Source organism: Helianthus annuus, chromosome 6, assembly GCF_002127325.2.
Source record: "Helianthus annuus cultivar XRQ/B chromosome 6, HanXRQr2.0-SUNRISE, whole genome shotgun sequence".
Taxonomy (NCBI): Eukaryota; Viridiplantae; Streptophyta; class Magnoliopsida; order Asterales; family Asteraceae; genus Helianthus; species Helianthus annuus.
In genome coordinates, this window is record NC_035438.2 from 85,570,016 (window position 1) to 85,589,414 (window position 19,399).

Sequence of the window (19,399 nt, forward strand, 5' to 3'; positions counted from 1 at the left end):
GTTCGCTAAAAGGTCAATCAGAGGTATAATTTAAACATGTTGACACATTTAACCCTTGCGGTTTGTAAACTTTCACTATCTTCCACAAACGGATTCATATGGTTCACGAATCATTCGTTTAAGGGTATAAACATCGTGTAGGGTTGCTGAAAGGCAAAATATCATATATTGACACTTTGAATCCTTACACACACATACTTCCTTTATTTGTCAACTTTAGTCCCTCGTAATCAATCTGTTCCTTGTTTAAAGTCCATGACACATGTCGATATTATATTGGACATGATTTTACGAGGTGTTACATCCTCACCCCTTAAAAGAAATCTCGACCTCAAGATTTACTGAAATAAATGAGGGTACTTCTGTTTCATTGTGGACTCTACCTCCCATGTGTACTCGGGACCTCTACAAGCATCCCATTTAACCTTAACAATCGGTACATGCTTCCTTCGAAGCTTCTTAACCTGTCGATCCTCGATCGAAAAGGTTTTTCAACAAACTTTAAGCTCTCATCTATATGTTTTAGGATCTGAGTTTGGATTGATTGTGATTTGTGTTTGAATTAAAATGGAATTATGAGTGAGTTGTGCAGCGGAAATTAAATGGAACAAACTTTTCACAATCAAACAGAAGAAATGCTTTCAATCATACATTTTCAACACAGAATCAAATGATTAAATTTATTTCAAACTTTGATTACAATGCATGTATGATTCGCAAACTCCCCCTCAGCCCGAGCTCAGTGTTTGTTCGTGCAGGAAGAAGATGGTGAATGAGCTCAACAGAACAGTACATAGTACTGTTCTATTTATAGGCACTTGCAAACCATTGAGCATCTAAGCTGACGTCACCATGAAAGTGACATCTAACCTCCTAACAAACTCTAACCTCTGATCTATACAAACATTGCTATGCTAACTACTGATATTACATTTTAATACACAAAACAAACATAAACTACTGCTGCATCCTTCCACTGCTGTGAACCCAACAGTACTTGTCATGATCAGCAGTGCTTGAACCATGGCAGTAGATTGAGCAGCAGAGCTTTAGTTCTTCAATCAGACTTTGACTTGATCAGCAGTTGTAGGTCAGCAGTTTGTATGATCAGCATATAGGAGGTCAGCAGATGTTGAAACCACTTTCAAGGGGAGAGACTTGCAACCAAACATCTGCTTATTCTGGATCCACTGCTCTGATCTAGTTTTGGCTTTTATTATATGTTCCTTTGGCAGGGTTCAATCCCAACAATCTACCCCTGGAACAGATAATGCCAAAACTCTTCATTATTATAGATCTTTATCGCCTCATCAGCAGTTCCCTTATTTGCCCTTTGAGTTGCAATTCAAAGGTTAAGGCATCTGTATCATCATCATCCCTGCTAAGTGGGAGATCAAGGAGATCCTGCAAATCTTCAAGACTCTGGCCAAGAGCTTGTTCCCTTGTTAATTTCTTCACTTCTCCACTAGACTTGAACACTGTCAGTACGTGGGTCTGTTTATCAGTTTTCCACTTTAGTACTTTTGAGCCTCGTGGGTTTCTCGGGAGATTTTTATTTGATGAGGTGTTTGGTGATGCTGGCATATTCATGACTGGCTGAGCAGTACTTGCAGATCAGATTCTTCTTTCATCATTAACATAATGCCCTCTTTTACAAGGTCAATTCCAGCAATTAGATCTTGAACTGTTTCATCACCAAACTGGTTTTGGCTCCTTCTTTTGTAGATGGCAGCACCAGTAGGAGCAGTGGTTCTTTTGGCTTGCAGCTTTGGTGGTCGTTTTGAGACCTCTGCTTTGGAGTAGTCAGGTTTTTGTGGAGCTGTTGGATCTTTCATCCTAAGTTCCTCCAACCTTTTATAGGTGGCCCTGACCTTCGCTTCTCCCCACTTTGACACAAAATTCCTTGACCCATATTCAGCAACTATCAGCTCCTCTTTCATTCTCTTCAACTCTAAGGCTTTGTCAACTTCAAACTGTTTGAATTTTTTAGGGGGAGTCTGCTTGACCTTATTTTTGATCATTTCTTGAATCCTGGCTACTTCACTTTCAAGCTTAGGAATGGTCTAGTTTTTTTACATGTGTTTCTCCCCCTTGTATTTCTTGGTTGCCATGATGCTTTCAATGTAGTCTTTTCTAAGAGTTTCATCTGCTCTTTATGAAATTTGTTGACATACATTCTTTGCAAATTGTTCTAAGGATCTGACTTGTGTAAGCAAGAATTGGTAATTCTGCTGAATTTCTCTATCAGATTTTCCTTGAGCATTTCTTTTTGAGATATCCTCTGCTTGTTTAGCTTTGACTTTCAAATATTCTTCAATATTGTTTGGTCTTAGATATCCTTCAACTGATGGCAAACTCCTTTTAGCAAGGTCATCCTCATAGTAAAAGAACTTAATTTCTTCTCTGACTGTTATGAGTTCAAGAGGAAATTGGACACCTACAGAAGGTAAGGGCTTGTAAATTTGAGCTGAAGTGAGAGGAATGGGTTTTGGAATTGTGACAAGTGCTTGGGATTTTGAAGCTGTTGGTGGTGGTGATGGAGAATCATCATCTGGTTTGATAACCCTTCTCCTTTTTATTTTAGGAGAGGCAGATGATGTTTTGGATAGAACAGTGGAGGTGGTTTGGGTGGCAGTAGTTTGTGATTGACCAACAGCTGTTGAAACAACTGGTGTTTCAACCACTGTGGTCATTACAACAGATGTTGTAACAACTGCTGTCTTCTGCTTTATGGCAGGAAGTGATGATGATAAAGCAATGGTAGTGGTGTATGTTGAGGTAGTGTGTGTTGGAATGAGAGCAGTTGTTGAAACAACTGAAATACCATCAGATGTTGGTACAGCAGGAGTTTCAACAGCAGTTTGGGTGGAGGTTTGATGTTGGTGGCTTTTGGATGGTGGTTTTGAAGCATGCTTTGGGAGACTGGATGGTGTGGATTTGGGTTTCCTTACTTTTCTAGTAAGATTTCTTTTTGGAACAGGATTTTGATCATCCTTTTCACCAGAACAACCCTGCGCATTCAGCTCCATGAAAGCTCTTTTCTCCTCATTCCACCTTGATAAATCCTTTGTCGTTCTATCCCTTTTACACTTATCACAGCCTCATCAAGTGCATTCTGGTAACATCAACCTTCTTACTACCATCTAGCAAGGGAATATTTCTGAGCATTGCATCCTTTTCTGGATCAAGATACAACCCATTATCAATCCCTTTTCTTGTCCACTCCTTAATTTTCTCCCCCCTTTTGGCATTATCTGTGGGGATTTCATCAATAAATAGAACTGTTGGAGGAGTAGTGTCAGTGGTTGCCAATAGATGGGCCTTGATAGCCTTGATGTCATCTTTTGTATCCTTGAACCTAGTCTCCATTGTATGTTTCAGATGTTGAACATGTTTTTCATGTTGCTGCTCAGCCAGTTGATGTTGTTGTCGGAGAAAAGGTTGAAAAATGTTCCAGAGCTCATTTGTAACATCTGCTGGTGGAGGAGCAGGTGCTTGAGGTGGAACAGCAGTGGATTGTACCATTTGAACTGTCACCAACTAATGCAACATTTCTTTGATTTCTGCAACAGTAGTATCCAGTTTTTCAACTCTGTCTATCAATTCCTGGTACTTTAAACCATCACCCAAATTAATGGGATCATCTGATTTCCCACTAGCAGTGGTTTTATCAGATGTTGAGGTAGGGAGTGTACTCCAAACATCAACAACTGATGCCCCTTTTTCTTGGTACTGGGTCTTCTCCGTTCAACACTTGATAATCTTTTGATGGGACCAGTGGTTAATACAAACTCACTAGCAGATAACAGAGGTGTTATGGAAGGAATTGCCTCTAAGGAAGTCTTATTGATGTAACCACTGTCCAAGTGTAAACCTATAGGTTCTACACTTGTAGTGGCTGCTTCACTTGGATTACCACCAAGAGTTACTTGTAACTCAAGGGGTGTAACCTCCTCAGGTTGTGTTGGTGGGTTAGCAAAGATTGATACATCAAGCCCAGTCTCTTGTTAAGGTATATTCTCATGAACAGGTGAGTGAGAAGGACTGGTTTGTGCTAGGTTCAAATCAATTGCATCCAACAGTAGTTTGGTGTTTGGGGGAATTGGGGATGTGAATGTGGGTGTAGAAAGATGAGTTGCCCTGGGTATTGGACTGTGGATGATGGAAACAAGTGCTTCTAGAGCATCATGATGTGGTCCCTTGTTGTACAACCTGTTCTTTTTGTGAAGAGACAGGAGGAGTTTCGGCTAGGATTTGAGATATTTTTACCAACTGCTGTGAGGAAGTAGCAGCAGTGGTTTGTTATGACTTTTGTGCTGTCACAGGTAGTTGCTCTGGTATCTCATCCTCCAGAGTTGCCTTTTTGGTGGGTTTGGGGGGTTTTTGATTTTTCTTTTTCTGTGGCTTTTTGGTGATTTTAGGTGTGGGTTTCAAGGCAGTTGGTTGGCTACCTTGATCACCTTGAGCAGTGGGCTCAGCAGCAGATACCTGAGGAGCAGTGTTTGCTGCTAAAATCTGCTCAGGCACCTCTGCTTGTGTTTTGCAAGGTGTTGACATTCTTGTAAATGTTTCAGCAGTTAAGCTGTTTATCTGAAAAGAGTCACCTTGGTTTATTACCGCAATATCATTTTTACTGAATTTTTTCTCAAAATAATAACTCAAAAATCTTGGAAACAGTAAGAATGATTTTGTTTCAACATTTTTAACCAAATCATTGAAGATTACCTGGGAATAATTAAAGTTTTCCTCTTGAAGAATAGCATATCCCAGGTTTTGAATCTTCATTGGTATTTCATTAAAAGAAGTGGTTTTATTTGAAACACACATGAGGAGGGTATGGAATAAAAATCGTGTTGCAAAAGGGAAGAAACCTTTTTGTAAGGTATCCCTCTTCATCATTGTGTCTGCATACCCTCGCTCAATGAAGTCAATTTTTAACTCGTTTTTAGGGAAAGAAATTGTACCTTCCTGATCATCGAGCTGAAAGACCTCTGACATGGATTGCGGTGTGATGCAGACTGCTTTCTTCTGCAGAGTAGAGTTAATGGCTGATGTGAGGTAAAATACACATATTTGTCCCGTGTAAAGTGTATTATTTTTGTATATTTTTTATTTGTTTTTATTTAGTTTAAGTGTTATTTTAAATTATTTTGTGTTTTGTTAGGTCCTGGTACAAATGGAGCGAAAACGAGTAATATGGAAATGACCAACCAGTTGGGTAGAATGGGGTGCCAGTGACCGAAGTAAAATTGCCGTATTTTTCTTGGTGCATAAAGAAAAAAAAGGAATAATAGTGAGACTTGGACGATCAGATGAAAAGCAACATCAGGGGACGAAAATTAGAGATTATCTTTTGCAAGAATTGAAGCTACGGAATCATCGGGTCGAGCGGGAAGCTTGGAGAACAAGGAATTACCGGGTTTTACATTACGATTTCTTTTATTTTCTAGTTTCTTATTTTTACATCCATGAATTCTTGTTTGAGACTTAGCTTTATTATTCTTGAGACCATGCTTCTTGGCTAGATTTTCTTTAACTACCTAGGCATGACAATAGTTTAAATAAAGTTTTGATTTTTATTCGGTTTTTGGCGTGGTTATGGATTTTTCATGTATTGTAAAAGCTTTGGGAATTTAACTTGGTGTATATGCGTGCTTGACAATTGTTTTATCACTGTTTATTGCTTCGTATAATCCTTGGTGACGGTCTTTATCACATAATAGGGTTGTGCTAGGGTTCTTGATTTAGGTGACGGTCTTTATCACGTAATAGATCATTAATCCTTTAGGGTGAAAATTGCATAAGTAACCTTAGAAGTAATATTCGGTAATTTAATAAAATCAAGTGTTCTGCTAAACTTGTCGTTGTGAGGCTCGAGGTTATTAATAGGTCTCGGTTTGGTTATAAGTCCTTAACATTCCATTGTCTATTAAACCAAGATTAAAACCCGTAGTTGCTTTAGACGTTCGCGCTGTGAGGTAGAGCGTCTTATATAGGCACTTTCAAGAAACTAGAGGACTGTGAGGAAATCTTGAAAACCGGTACGCGTAACAGCCTAGGTAGTGCCATAAGAATCGCCTTGAGAGTGTTTGAGGGGCTTAGTGGTGTCTTAATAGGTTTAGCATCCAAAGATCCCGGTTCCATACCACAAAATTATCGAATAGAAATCCATTCTGAGTTAAACTTGCGTCTAGCCTAGGTAGTCTTCATCGCCCTTTGGTCAAAGTTATATTTTTAGGATATTTAGAACCCCCCCCTCCAATCAAATAAACAGTTAGTTAAAGTCCGTGTCAGTCTAAGTCTAGATAGAGTCATTAGCGTAATTTATTAGAGTCTCTTGGGTTCGATACTCGGACTTCCTTAGGCTATACTGCATCGATCGGTACACTTGCCGGTCGTGTGGTTTAGGGTTTAGAGAGTCTTAGTTTTATAAATTTAAAGCTTAGAGAGTCTAGTTTAGGGTAATTTTAGTTGTTTTTAATTAACCCATTTTCAGCACATCAAGTTTTTGGCGCCGTTGCCGGGGACTGTTGGCGATTGCGTTCATTGGCTTCGATTAGACTTAATTGAAAATCTGTGCTACTTGTATAGTTGTGTAATTTTTTTGTTTTTTTTTAGTTTGTTTTCTGTTATTCTCTCTACCTTGTTCTGCTCTTTCTACTCTCTTAATGACAGGTGATCTAATTGACCGAGATATCTCTGATGATGAGTCTTATCCCACCGAACCAATATGGGATTTGTCAGATGAAGAGGATGAGGAAAGTGAAAATAATCTATTTTGGGAGAGAGAATTTGCGGATGAGCTAGAGGGTTTTCAGGAAGATGAAGAAGTAGGTACATTTGATCCGGAGGGGGACCTTGCATATTTAGAAGCTTTACTTGCAAGAAACCCAATGACGGACATCAAAGAAGAAGAAGTGGTGGTGGAAGAGGAAGAACACCACAGCTGGCCCGTGGTACTGATAGCGAATGCGAGTAAAAGTTTAAAACCACGGGATGAGGCAATAAGAAGAACACCTGGGATCGTAATTCGGTGGCTACTGCCAGGTAAATTCAAATTTTGGTGTTTTAACTCGGTTAAATATTCAAAATTCTTTTATAATTCCACTACAAAATTTTTAAATGTTTATGAGGAACGGGTGGAATTAAACGGGCTAGATCGGGTCCAGATCAAAGAAAAACCTCCTGATTAAGTTCAAGTGTGGGGAGGTTTTGTAGAGTTTGTAGAGAGTCATAGTTTTGTATATTGAGTCTTAGTTAGTAGTTTTTGAGTCGTTTTTTTAGAGTCGGTACTGCTTTGGTTTTTGCTTGTTTTTGTTTATGCAGGTTTGAATATGTACCACCCGTACTCAATCTCCATTCGGGTGATTTTGGAGCTGCTTATCAAATTTCAAGGCATTTACCAAGTGTACTAGTCAGAGTCAAAGTCGATCGCGAATGAAATGCTATACGATTGAGCTGGATTGGACGAGAGTTATGGAGCATACGCGTTATAAAACCAGCTAAGTCCTTTCCAATTATGCCCTTAGTCTTTTTATTTCTTAGTTATTTTTAGTTTTTTGAGTCGGTTTCCATCCTACATTGAGGGCAATGTAAAATTTAAGTGTGGGGATGGGAACTATTGTTTAGTGTCGTTAGTTTAGTTAGTCGAGTCATAAAAAGTCGAAAAAAAATCAAAAATCCAAAAAAATTGAAAAAATCAGAAAATGTCTTTTGAAATAAGAAGTTTGCAACTTAAAAACGGAAAATGATAGAAAAGTCGAGTTTTTGTTCGGGTTCAAATAATAATAATATGAGATTAATATAATTGAGCTTGTGTCTAGTTTGGGATGTGCGGGTAGGCTCGATTCGGTTATGGGTTCCTTTGATCTTAAAATTACCTAATTGTTGGTCTACTAGTGGGTTCTCATCTAGGAAAAGTGGGAAGTTGAAACCGCCAAAAATAACATAAGGGGCACCGTTATAAGTTAGAGCCATTAGAGTTTGTGGTTTTGAAAAAAAAATAGAATAAAAAGTGAGCTAGAAACTAAATGAAAGTAGCCATTCCTATTTAGTCTGGGTTGGGGATAATGACTCTACAGCCAGATTGCCTCTAGGGTGTGTGAAATCGACCGTGCAAAAAAAAATAATAATAATAAAAATAAAAAGAAAAAAATAATAAAAAGTACCGAAACTAAGTAGTCTGTGGTTGGGGATAGCGACTCTACAGCCGGATTGCCTCTTGTGTCAGGAAAGCACCGTCTAGACTCACGAAAGAAAAAAAAAAGAGAAAAAGAAAAAAATCTGATTGTGAACTCTCTTGGCTTTGATATAAGGCGGTTGGGAATTGGTCCAGTGATCGTTCCTTTTGTCCTATAAGTTTGAGGTGGGAGTAGATGGGCCTGCGATTTTTAGTGTGAGACCCTAGGTAGATTGACCGTACTTGAACCTAAATTGCATGATAAGGGCTTGGAACCGGGTTTAGGATTAAGAGGACAAGTATACTTGCAATCGCAGCTAACACATGTTTCGGTTTTAATAAAGTAACATAAGCTTTGTCCCGGACGATTATCTTGACTATGATTCCGTTTGCATAATTCTTTTTCGGGGACGAAAAAAGGTTAAGTATGGCGATATTTGATGTAAGGTAAAATACACATATTTGTCCCGTGTAAAGTGTATTATTTTTGTATATTTTTTATTTGTTTTATTTAGTTTAAGTGTTATTTTAAATTATTTTGTGTTTTGTTAGGTCCTGGTACAAATGGAGCGAAAACGAGTAATATGGAAATGACCAACCAGTTGGGTAGAATGGGGTGCCAGTGACCGAAGTAAAATTTCCGTATTTTTCTTGGTGCATAAAGAAAAAAAAAGGAATAATAGTGAGACTTGGACGATCGGACGAAAAGCAACATCAGGGGAGGAAAATTAGAGATTATCTTTTGCAGCTACGGAATCATCGGGTCGAGCGGGAAGCTTGGAGAACAAGGAATTACCGGGTTTTACCTTACGATTTGTTTTACTTTCTAGTTTCTTATTTTTACATCGATGAATTCTTGTTTGAGACTTAGCTTTATTATTCTTGAGACCATGCTTCTTGGCTAGATTTTCTTTAACTACCTAGGCATGACAATAGTTTAAATAAAGTTTTGATTTTTATTCGGTTATGGATTTTTCTTGTATTGTAAATGCTTTGGGAATTTAACTTGGTGTATATGCGTGCTTGACAATTGTTTTATCACTGTTTATTGCTTCGTATAATCCTTGGTGACGGTCTTTATCACATAATAGGGTTGTGCTAGGGTTCTTGATTTAGGTGACGGTCTTTATCACGTAATAGATCATTAATCCTTTAGGGTGAAAATTGCATAAGTAACCTTAGAAGTAATATTCGGTAATTTAATAAAATCAAGTGTTCTGCTAAACTTGTCGCTGTGAGGCTCGAGGTTATTAATAGGTCTCGGTTTGGTTATAAGTCCTTAACATTCCATTGTCTATTAAACCAAGATTAAAACCCGTAGTTGCTTTAGACGTTCGCGCTGTAAGGTAGAGCGTCTTATATAGGCAATTTCAAGAAACTAGAGGACTGTGAGGAAATCTTGAAAACCGGTACGCGTAACAGCCTAGGTAGTGCCACAAGAATCGCCTTGAGAGTGTTTGAGGGGATTAGTGGTGTCTTAATAGGTTTAGCATCCAAAGATCCCGGTTCCATACCACAAAATTATCGAATAGAAATCCATTCTGAGTTAAACTTGCGTCTAGCCTAGGTAGTCTTCATCGCCCTTTGGTCAAAGTCTTCGTCCACATTCGTGTTTAGTCTTTTCTTTGATTTTTCTAGTTTAATTCTTTTATTTATATTTTTAGGATATTTAGAAACCCCCCCCCCCATCAAATAACCAGTTAGTTAAAGTCCGTGTCAGTCTAAGTCTAGATAGAGTCATTAGCGTAATTTATTAGAGTCTCTTGGGTTCGATACTCGGACTTCCTTAGGCTATACTGCATCGATCGGTACACTTGCCGGTCATGTGGTTTAGGGTTTAGAGAGTCTTAATTTTATAAATTTAAAGCTCAGAGAGTCTAGTTTAGGGTAATTTTAGTTGTTTTTAATTAACCCATTTTCAGCACATCAATGGCTATGACATCTTCTCCTTGTGTTTCAAGGGTACAATTTTTCCAAAACTCTCTCTGAGTTTGCAGGTAAATGGGTGCATCAGCAGTTAACAAAGTTTTGTACTTTGATGCGTTGACCATATCGAGGATGGAATCAAATGTATCGATGGTGCCGGGTTTTGTGAGAAGACGCAGAAGATTATGAGATGGTTTGTGTGGGATTTCTGTGGAGGTAGCCTTTTGAGAGGCACCTTTAGAAGATTTTGAGGATGATTTCGATTTTGTCATTTTGACGATGAGAATCGAAAATGAGATTGTGAAGAAACTTGATGAAATGTGAAGGAAACTGCTTTGAGAAGAGAACTTTTGAGAATTCAATTCGACAGTGAAACCCTGTTTGGGTTTTGAAAAGGGGTTTTATGGAGGAAAAGTGAAATGCTGACGTGGCAGCGGTTACAAAAGGTCTGACCACTATGTACTGTCCGCATGCCATCCCCTGATGAAGTGAAGGACAGTACTTTTGAACAGTATTTTTTGTGAAAACAACTGGTGAAGACAGTAGTTGTAACGGGAATGGAGAACAGTGGATGCTTTTAACTATCAGTGGATAGCACAGTAGTGGATACAGAGGAAAATGAGAACAGAGGATGACTTTCAGCAGAGGACAGACATTTGAAGTAGAGCAGACTTTCGAATCCATCAGTGGCTATGGCAGACTTTTAGGATTTTAATGAAAAATTCATTTTTAGCTATTTTTAAGGATGGATTTTTGGTTTTCTGAAAACATTTTAATGTTTTTATTCATAGAAAAACAGGATTTTGCCTGCTATTCCATGTTTAGCATGCCAATCCTAGAGATCAAGCTTTCAAAGGTGGATGTGTCTAATGCTTTGGTTAGCACATCTGCCAGCTGATCTTTAGTTGGAACATAATGCAGAGAAATCAAAACTTTTTCATAGCAATCCCTCACAAAGTGATGTCTGATGTCGATGTGTTTGGTGGTTGAGTGAGAAACTGGATTTTTGATGATATTTTCTGCTGCCTGGCTGTCCAACATGCGTGGTGTCTTCAAGGCAGTGATACTAAAATCCAGTAACTGATTTTGAAGCCAGAGCAGTTGGGCTGTACAGCTTGCAGCAGCTATATATTCTGCCTCAGCAGTGGATGTAGAAACAGCTGCTTGCTTTTTGCTTTGCCAAGATACTAAGCAATTTCCTAGAAATTGGCACCCTCCTGAAGTGGACTTCCTTGTTTTATCACATCCAGCAAAGTCACTATCTGAAAAACCTGAAAGCTTAATTTTTCCATCAGCTGGATACCAGATACCAAGTGTGGGAGCACCTTTGAGGTATCTGAATATCCTTTTTACAGCAATAAGCTTTGACTTTCTAGGGGCTGATTGGGATCTTGTGACACATGTGTCACTGTGACCGTCAAAAAAATGCCAAACCAATGAAATTTTGTGTTTCATACTTGGTACTTGTGAAAATATGTGTATCATTTGCACATATCAATTCTTGTTCGATTTCTGGAAGGTTATACGCGATCTGATGCGTAAATATAGCCAGTTTAATGCAACAAACACTCCGGAACAGTGACATAGGCTTAACATACCTTAAATAACCTTTACATAACTTAGAAATAAGTTTTGGATGGTTTGGTATGCCAAAATCAAGTTTATTCGCTTACAGGGACTATTTGTGTCAACTTGCAAAAGTCCGCCGTTTCGTAAGACAACGTACAGTCCGGGACTTGATCATAAGTTAAACATACCATATATAACCTAAACATGGCTTAGAAACAAGCTTTGATAGGTTCGGTGTGCAAAAACATGCTTACATGATCTTACAGGGACTAAAAGTGTCAAAAACGGCGTAAGTTTGCATTTTCGCGCATATCTTACGTTCTGGCCTCATCTGGACATCCAAAATTTTTGTACACACTAAAATATTTTTATTTTAGTGATCGGCATGCAAAAATCCCATTCGTCGCTTAATTTGGTTCGTTTTCGTGTCCGTTTGTGTTTCGTCGTAATTTAACGAACAACGCGACCGTACGACCAAACGAGCCGACATCCGAGAGTGTTCCAAGCATATTTTGAGTCCTCTAAACTTTATTGACCTTGTAGAGCCTTGAAAATGGCTTAACGGGGGTCAAAAAGGCCTACAATGGACTCGAATGCATGCAGGGACTAAAGCTGCCAAAATTGAAAGTTTGCTGATCTGGGGAGCTCAGGCGGGGCGCGTAAGCCCCTCCACATTTCTTATGCGGGCCGCCTCAGATGCCCAGCGACTAGAAAGTTGTTTTTAGCAATCTGTTGCTAATTCAGGGGTTGTTTATGCAAATTCTTGGTGTGGTAACCAAGTTACCAACTCTCCAAGGCTTTGCACCTGCTCCTAACACTTGTATGGATGAGATTTCATGCTTGGTGGCCAAACAAACACATGGAATGATCTTGTTGATCACCAACAACTATAAATACCCATCCATTTCTCATTGTTCTTTGCTCATTTCTTCATTCTCTTCTCTACAATCTGATTTGGGAGCTTTCTTATCTGCTTGGAACTTTATTCTTTGTAGAAAAGATAGCTAGGACACTTTGTAAGTCTTCTTTCATGCTTATTCTTTATGTTTAAGCAGAAAGTCAAACAGTTTGGCCAACAGTTTGACTTTCGGTTTTGACCATCAATTGGTCAAGTCAAAGTTCAATTGAACTTTGAAACGTGATTGTAATCACGACAGTTATAATCCTTCGCGATTATAGCCGCTGATTACCACGTTAACTAGGTGTAGTGTCGAGTCAAAGTTTCGGTCAAAATGCGTTTTAACACGCATTTTGCAACGGAACTACTTTAGGGTATCAAAACACTTTGTTTTGATACCAAATCAGTAGGTTAAACATGTTTTGACATGTTTAACTCGACACTATTAGTTTAGTGCTTGTTTAGGGTCGTAAGGTAAGCGGTCTAAACAACCGCTTAGACTTTCGAACCCGACCCGTTTGGTCGATCTTTAGGATCCGACCAAGCTTAGTTAGTGATCATAGTTGCATAGGGAATAACCACTGAGGTTATACCTTATGATCACATAGGATTGGTTAGTCATTTGCTAGTTAGCTTGTATGCCCATAGAAAATGACCAAAATGCCCTTTTGAAGCTAAAATCCGTATTTTTGCCTATGTGAAATTATTTTTGACATATAATCTGATTTAGTAACATGTTTAGGGATAATTGGGCATGTAAGACTTGGCATAACATATAGTTAACCATCCGAACATAGTTTTACGCTAACGACGCCTTATAGTAGCTTATGTTACCATAATGTGTCGAAACGGGTCAAAAGCACTTAGGTAGACTTTCCAATCAGAATGTAAGGTCTATTAAATCATACCATACGAGTTTAATTACTCGTTTGATTTACAGAACCTCATTCTATCCTATCTCCCGATTTAGGTCCGGTTATTTACATAGTTACCTATATAGGGTGCCGTTTGATTCCCTGATCACTCTAGCTTTGCTTAGTTGTTGTTCAAGACTTCTAAGCACCCTCAGGTGAGTACATAGTCCCCTCTTTTACTGTTTTTAAACTGTTTTGGGGTGGAACACATGTGCCTACTTGATACTTTCATGTTTCTCATGTTTTTATATCATATACTTACTATGTTCAATAGTACACTATTAGTACACGATTTCATTATGTTTTGCTATGTATGCTCACTTAACATGCTAGCACATTGACTTCCATATACTACATTTTGTCGCATATGCTCATCCAGCATATGGACACATTGTTTTACATTTTGAACCGTTGTAACCGTTTGATCATGTGAACCGTTTGTAACCATTTGATTATGTGAACCGTTAGTAACCGTTGCTTATGTGAACCGTTTGTAACCGTTGACTAGATGAACCGTTGGACTATGTGAACCGTTTGTGACTACTTGACTATATGAACCGTTTGTGACTACTTGACTATGTGAACCGTTTGTAACCGTTGATTGACATAAACCGTTTGAAATTTGTTTGAACTATTGGGTCAGGGAAGTGATTAGGTAACGGGGCGGGTGTAATGTGTTAAAAGCATGGTGGATACGCCGCTGGTACTTCCTATATATAAGTGCTTTTATCACATTATATATCGTTGCGTTATCTAGATCACTTGGGCAATGGTAAACAAAACAAACTTGTAATACAAGGTTTTTCCAACAATATATTATACTATTCGAGTTTTTATTCCAAAAACGATTTACAAATCTGGATTTAATTAAACAAATGTTTTGGGGTTAGGAATGATGGCTACGAGATTTTTATAAATTATAACCAATTTGATTTGAGTTGGTTATTTATGTCGCAATACTATACTTCTCAAAACTAGGTTTTTAAATAAGTATTGCAATATGTAAAACGAGCCATGAATCTGAAACTCATACAAAACCTATGTACTCGCCGGCATTTTTATGCTGACGTACCTATTTTCACATGTGTTTCAGGTACAATAGTTGATGATGCTTGATGATGATATTGGTGTATTCTCACATAGAAATGGACAAGGCCTTAGCGACTTTAAAACTTGGAGGATAATAGTTGTATTTATCTAATTTGTATCAAAACATTTAGTTCAATAATTCAATAAAACGAAACTATTTATTCCATGGTTGTGAAACAATGATTCTGTTACAACACTCCCCGACGTTTCCGCCACGTTTTGTTGTTTTACGTGGTCGGGGTGTGACAGAAAAGTTGGTATCAGAGCCAATGGTTATAGGGAATTAGGTTATTAGTAATGCTTTGACATAGACTATAACCTTCCTAGGACCCTAACGCGAGTTTACTTGCGTTTAGTCATAAAACAATACCGTCACCTATCCTTAGGTGATAACCACAACGAGAACACAAAATTCGAATCCGCTTTGAAAACTAATCATCTGTTCTAGGATGAATGATTACTAGGTTTTGAACCCTTTGATATAAGGTTTCGAACCCTTTAAGTTTTCAAATATCCCGTCAAAGTTTGGGTCTTATAATGTGAATACGTGCAAACTGGAAGGGTGGATGCCTGTACCCTGGGTCTTCTGTCTAAGGCTAGAGTGTTCGTACAAATCCGCAGTATCGGACCAGTCACTCTTACCTGGGAACTCTTGGGGTGAGTGTCCACTTATAGGCGAGCATGTCTTCGTGATACATTATATTGACCCGCTTACTTTGATTAGTCACTGCCTCATTTGTTTGCCTTTGGTAACAAACAAATGGTCACAATCTTCATGCGTTGTCATTCTCTTTTGACTATCTTTCGCTTGTTTCCTCCTCTGCCTTCCATTGTCTTCAAGATGCCTCTTCATCGCAACAACACTCAAATGTCCGAACCAGGTGCTGTAGTTACCCAGCAAATAGGCGTCGTACTCTAGAGGACCGTTGTTTTAGCTATTACCATGACTCGCCTCAGGGATGAAACCGTATAAGGGAACTGCTCCTTGGTGCAATCAATGTAGCCGTCATCATCCAAATCAAATACCCTGTTTCAAGTATACCCACGGTGGACGATGGGGACATTGGTTAACATGTGCCGCTTTGCAATCCAAAGCAAAGCTGTTATAAACCCTGCTGTTGTTCAAACCTTCAAATCCTGCTTCATATGTCGCCTTGGCATATCTAGCGCCTCAACCTCATGAACTTTCTACTTTGTGTATCGACTTAAGCACGCCTAGTGCAAGGTGTCGGAACACCTCCCGTTACACAAAATTCCAAATTCCAAAATAGGATCATTCCATCCTCATAATTAGATCCTTATGGATGATTATCAACCAAATCGGAGACCTAAATTGAATTATTCGTATGCCTTAATACGTATATTATGATTCAATAAGGATAAATCCGAATTCCTATTAAGATCTTTCTATCTCCATAGTTAGATTCTTATGATTAAAGTGCCAAATGAAATCCACGGATTGGATTCCTGGTGTGCTTTAAATATCCGTGTCTAAAGATAACAAATTAAGGGTCAAGTTAATCAATTATGTGATTATGTGCTTATGTGTTCCCTTTTATGTTTGGTGTGATCCAAATTTTTGTTATCCAAATCCTCGTAGAATCTTCCATATCTTCGTATAAGGGATTCATAGTAGGATATCCAAAGGTACTATCTTAAATCCTTAACGGACTTCTACGTTGTAGTTAAGTCCCTTGGGTTATGAAGTACTATTCCATAATTAGACCCCTTGAGTGGTCTAGTTAAACAGATTTATCCAAAAATCTGGTTAGGAATATCATGTGATGATATAGCTGAAAAGACTCCTTTGTGGTCTAATTAAAGAGATCATTTGTCGATCTAATTAAAAGGACCCTATGGTAGTCTAGCCACACTCATCACAGGTTTGATCTTCTTCCCCTACACATTATGAAATGAACTGTGCGGGCTGTGCAAGGAATTACGTAATTATGGAGGCCTACATAATTATGGAATTTAGTGCACAGAAACCACAACGAGTTTTGTCATGTGTCTAGAGTGAACCCTGTTCATTTCCAATTCTGATGAAGCACCCGTTGAAGAAAAATGAACTAGCTATTCATTTTTCACTTCTGAAAGAATATCCGTTGATGGAAATGAATATCCGTTTGTTTAATCCTTCATTTCCGTTCTGATGAAGAATCCGTTGAGGAAAATGGATCATCCAATCATTTTCGCTTCTGAAGAATATCCGTTGATGGAAATGAATATCCGTTTGTTTAATCCTTCATTTCCGTTCTGATGAAGAATCCGTTGAGGAAAATGGACCATCCATTCATTTTCGCTTCTGAAGAATATCCGTTGATGGAAATGAATATCTGTTTGTTTAATCCTTCATTTCCATTCTGATGAAGAATCCGTTGAGGAAAATGGATCATCCATTCATTTTCGCTTCTGAAGAATATCCGTTGATGGAAATGAATATCTGTTTGTTTAATCCTTCATTTCCGTTATGATGAAGAATCCGTTGAGGAAAATGGATCATCCATTCATTTTCGCTTCTGAAGAATATCCGTTGATGGAAATGAATATCCGTTCGTTTAATCCTTCATTTCCGTTCTGATGAAGAATCTGTTGAGGAAAATGGATCATCCATTCATTTTCGCTTCTGAAGAATATCCGTTGAAGGAAATGAATATCCGTTTGATTATCCTTTTCATTTCCGATTCTGAGGAAGCATCTGTTGAAAATGACTCCGTTTGTTCATTTTCGTTTCTGAAGAATATCCGTTGAGGGAAATGAATATCCGTTTGATTATCCTTTTCATTTCCGTTTCTGAGGAAGCATCTATTGAAAATGACTCCGTCCATTCATTTTCGTTTCTGAAGAATGTCTGTTAAGGAAATGATAGGATTATCCTTTGCATATCTCTAGGGGTTATTTGACACAAAGTCACAGACAGACTCCTACGAATAAATTTCGGGACGAAATTTCCTAAAGTAGGGGAGACTGTGACCCCTGTGTCACTGTGACCGTCAAACAAATGCCAAACCAATGAAATTTTGTGTTTCATACTTGGTACTTGTGAAAATATGTGTATCATTTGCACATATCAATTCTTGTTCGATTTCGGGCTTTAAATCGCTTTCTAGAAGGTTAAACGCGATCTGATGCGTAAATATAGCCAGTTTAATGCAACAAACACTCCAGAACAGTGACATAGCCTTAACATACCTTAAATAACCTTTACATAACTTAGAAATAAGTTTTGGATGGTTTGGTATGCCAAAATCAAGTTTATTCGCTTATAGGGACTATTTGCGTCAACTTGCAAAAGTCCGCCGTTTCGTAAGACAACGTACAGTCCGGGACTTGATCATAAGTTAAACATACCATATATAACCTAAACATGGCTTAGAAACAATCTTTGATAGGTTCGGTGTGCAAAAACATGCTTACATGATCTTACAGGGACTAAAAGTGTCAAAAACGGCGTAAGTTTACATTTTTGCGCATATCTTACGTTCTGGCCTCATCTGGACATCCAAAATTTTTGTACACACTAAAATATTTTTATTTTAGTGATCGGCATGCAAAAATCCCATTCGTCGCTTAATTTGGTTCGTTTTCGTGTCCGTTTGAGTTTCGTCGTAATTTAACGAACAACGCGACCGTACGACCAAACGAGCCGACATCCGAGAGTGTTCCAAGCATATTTTGAGTCCTCTAAACATTATTGACCTTGTAGAGCCTTGAAAATGGCTTAACGGGGGTCAAAAAGGCCTGAAATGGACTCGAATGCATGCAGGGACTAAAGCTGCCAAAATTGAAAGTTTGCTGATCTGGGGAGCTCAGGCGGGGCACATAAGCCCCTCCCCATTTCTTATGCGGGCCGCCTCACATGCCCAGCGACCAGAAAGTTGTTTTTAGCAATCTGTTGCTAATTCAGGGGCTGTTTATGCAAATTCTTTGTGTGGTAACCAAGTTACCACCTCTCCAAGGCTTTGCACCTGCTCCTAACACTTGTATGGATGAGATTTCATGCTTGGTGGCCAAACAAACACATGGAATGATCTTGTTGATCACCAACAAGTATAAATACCCATCCATTTCTCATTGTTCTTTGCTCATTTCTTCATTCTCTTCTCTACAATCTGATTTGGGAGCTTTCTTATATGCTTGGAACTTTATTCTTTGTAGAAAAGATAGCTAGGACACTTTGTAAGTCTTCTTTCATGCTTATTCTTTATGTTTAAGCAGAAAGTCAAATAGTTTGGCCAACAATTTGACTTTCGGTTTTGACCATCAATTGGTCAAGTCAAAGTTCAATTGAACTTTGAAACGTGATTGTAATCACGACAGTTATAATCCTTCGCGATTATAGCCGCTGATTACCACGTTAACTAGGTGTTGTGTCGAGTCAAAGTTTCGGTTAAAATGCATTTTAGCACGCATTTTGCAATGGAACTACTTTAGGGTATCAAAACACTTTGTTTTGATACCAAATCAGTAGGTTAAACATGTTTTGACATGTTTAACTCGACACTATTAGTTTAGTGCTTGTTTAGGGTCGTAAGGTAAGCGGTCTAAACAACCGCTTAGACTTTCGAACCCGACCCGTTTTGTCGATCTTTAGGATCCGACCAAGCTTAGTTAGTGATCATAGTTTCATAGGGAATAACCACTGAGGTTATACCTTATGATCACATAGGATTGGTTAGTCATTTGCTAGTTAGCTTGTATGCCCATAGAAAATGACCAAAATGCCCTTTTGAAGCTAAAATCCGTATTTTTGCCTATGTGAACTTATTTTTGACATATAATCTGATTTAGTAACATGTTTAGGGATAATTGGGCATGTAAGAC